The sequence below is a fragment of the Arachis ipaensis genome, chromosome B09, assembly GCF_000816755.2.
Source record: "Arachis ipaensis cultivar K30076 chromosome B09, Araip1.1, whole genome shotgun sequence".
In the NCBI taxonomy this organism is placed as follows: domain Eukaryota; kingdom Viridiplantae; phylum Streptophyta; class Magnoliopsida; order Fabales; family Fabaceae; genus Arachis; species Arachis ipaensis.
Window position 1 is genome coordinate 5,527,581 of NC_029793.2, and position 3,362 is coordinate 5,530,942.

Genomic DNA, 3,362 nt, shown 5'->3' on the forward strand with positions numbered 1-3,362 from the left:
ACTTATGACATTAAATATTATTAAATTAGAAATTATCAGAATATCAACGGTGTGAATCACATTAAAAATAAAAACACAAGTAATAATCAAATAACTTCAATTTATATTTAAAAAAATTTTAAATTCTAAATATAAAAATCGAAAAGAACCAAAAGAAAAATAACAACTCAAGAAAAGATAATGTTTCCATCAAAACAAACATATGCTTGGCATTATTCTATTAGATAGACTCTAAAAGAGATTCCAAAACATGTGCATCCAAATTCTCAAGTTTCATTCTCAATCTTGATCTTCTTGCAAGTTGAGGTATCTCCTTCCATCTTCGAATCTTCCGACTCCGAAGATAGTCGTTTAGTTGGTGTAATAGTATTTTCTAACACTTCGGATTTACCATTGGCCGTAACTTCATTGAAGAATTCAAGTAACAAATTCTGTACAAAATATCACGTTAAATTAAAGACTTATTTTTTGAACAAATACCTTAGCATCTTCTACTTTCTCCCCTTCAATGATTGAGGATGCCTATAAAATTGGAAGCAAACCACCGGTGTAGTCAACATCCTAAAATTATAATTAATTATTAATTATTATTTATAAATTAGATACTACTAATGACCAAGAAAGCAAAAAATAAACTGATCTTTAATAGAAAGTACACTTATAATTATACTCACAATTTGAATAGGGTGAGCCTCTTTGAATTTATTTATGAGGTCCACATTATCAGTTATCTTCTTAACTTTATAAGAAAGTGAGAAACGTGGATTTTCAGATATTTGAACTTCAACAATGAAGAGAAAGGTCTTATCAATTAAGTTAAAAAAAAGTATAGGTGTATCCGATAGATCTTCTTTCTGTAGGGTATTACATAATATATTAATAATAAATAATATAAAAATTACCATTAAAAATATCTTCACTAATATTTTTAGAAATAAATATTGGTTAGAACTTACTGATGATGTATAGCCTTGAAGTAACCCTTATCGAGTCCAACAACAAAATATCTTATTTGGTAAGATATTCCTTCCTCCAGCAAATTCACGAATCGAGATACAGAAGCCTTCTTATTTTTCCTCCCTACAATTGATGAACAAAAATCAAAGAACGATTAGATGGGAATAAACAAATAAATTTAAAATATAAATAATATAAATTTAAAATAAAATAGAAAATATTAGTAGAAATTAAAACTCACATTTTCATCGAGCAAAACCATCTCAATTGAGTATGGTAATGGAGAATTTCCGTAACTTTGTAGTGTCCGTAAGCGTATCACTCGTATGTCGTATACGTACACACAAATTGTCGATTGTAGGATTGATGTATGCAATTTTGTGAATACCAGCCATTAGAATAAGTAGAGAGATTTTGAATATATGTAAAGAAAGGGATTGATGCACTTTAAATTGTGGTGCTTTACATCTCTCATAACTTATACTTGACTGATAACAAAAAAATTTTTAAAGTTGATTTAAATTCAATCAAATTTAAAATTTAAAAATAACAACCTAAGTAAAACAAATCAAACAAATAAAATAATTTAAAATTTAAAAAATAACCATCTAAGCACAACAACCCAAACAAATAATTTAAAATTTGAAAATAACACCCCTAAGCAAATAATAATTTATAATTTATGATTTATAAATATAAATATAAAGATTTCTAGTGACACCTAAGCAAATAAACTCTCAGACTCAACGTATGAGCGCCACGTCAGCATATGAACTCCCCATTTGTATTACTATAAAAATAAAGATAAAAATTTCTAGTGACAACACCTAAGCAAATAAACTCCCAGACTCAACGTATGAGCGCCACGTCAGCATATGAACTCCCCATTTGTATTACTATAAAGATAAAGATAAAAATAAAGATAAAAATTTGCAGATAAAGTATAATAATTTAAAATTTAAAAAAGAACAATCTAAGTAAAATAATTTAAAATTTAAAAATAACAACCTAAATGAAACAACTCAAACAAATAATTTTGAATTTGAAAATAACAACTTAAGCAAATAATTATTTATAATTTATAAATATATTTTTAAAAATTTTTAGTAACGACACCTAAGCAAATAAACTCTCAGACATATGAGTGGTACGTCAGCATATGAGCTTCCCATTTGTATACTATAAAAATTTATGGAAAGAATCCAAACATATGAAAGTCAACTTTATCATATTACGTAATGTGTATATTAAAAATCGTAAGCTTTATTTAGTTAAATAGAAGCACTGAACCCTCGCAATTTGTCACCCCAAACAAAATAGGATATGCATGCAATGGCAAAGAAGATCGCAAATTCTCTTTTTCTATTGCTTGGAGCTCTTTCTTTCATAGCAATGGTCCAAGGCCAGGATCAATCAGGTTCGGTTACTTACTAAAATTTGAAGAAGTCATTTTCCTTTTAAGTTTCACAATTTCTTTAATTTAATATATAAAGTTTGATTAATATAATTAATTTCTATTATCAGGATTTATTAGCATAGATTGTGGGCTACCTGAAAATTCCAATTACACTGAAAAGAACATAGGAATCAACTACATTTCAGATGCTAATTTCATTGATTCTGGTGTGAGTAAAACTGTGTCACCCCAAGATAAGACTACTCATCCACAATATTTTAATTACCTTCGGAGTTTTCCTAATGGAATAAGAAATTGTTACCGCATAAATGTAACAAGTGTTACTAGATATTTAATCAGAGCTAGTTTTTTGTATGGAAACTATGATGGTCTTAATAAGCTTCCAGAGTTTGATCTTTATCTTGGAGTTCATTTTTGGGAGACGGTAAAATTCACAAATTCCTCAGTCAGCATAAACTATGAGATCATCCACACTCTATCGCTGAATTACATCCATATCTGTTTGGTTAACAAAGGCACAGGGACACCATTCATTTCAGTTATAGAAATGAGGATTTTGGGCAATGTCGAGAAGAGTTATGTCACTATAGAGTCATCTACATCATTGGCACGATTCCGAAGGTTGTATTTTAGTTCTATCAGCAACTTAATTTACAGGTTAGTCCTTTTCTGATTTTTTTTTTTTAAATATAACTGATTCATATTTCAACGCTTAATGCATGGTATAATAGAGACTTATTAATTAGTTGTTACATCGGTTGAAAAATTCATCCGATGTTCACAAAATAAAATATTCTAAAATAAAAAGAAAAAGAAAAATTAACAGATGACTCTTTAGTACTATACATGTATCAATCTCAAGTATCACTCTATGAATAATAAATTATAAAATTATATATGCATTTTGTCCTTAATATATGTAAAAAAAAAATTAATATCATTTAAAAAATTTAGTCTGAATCAATTTTTTTATTATTTAAATTAAATT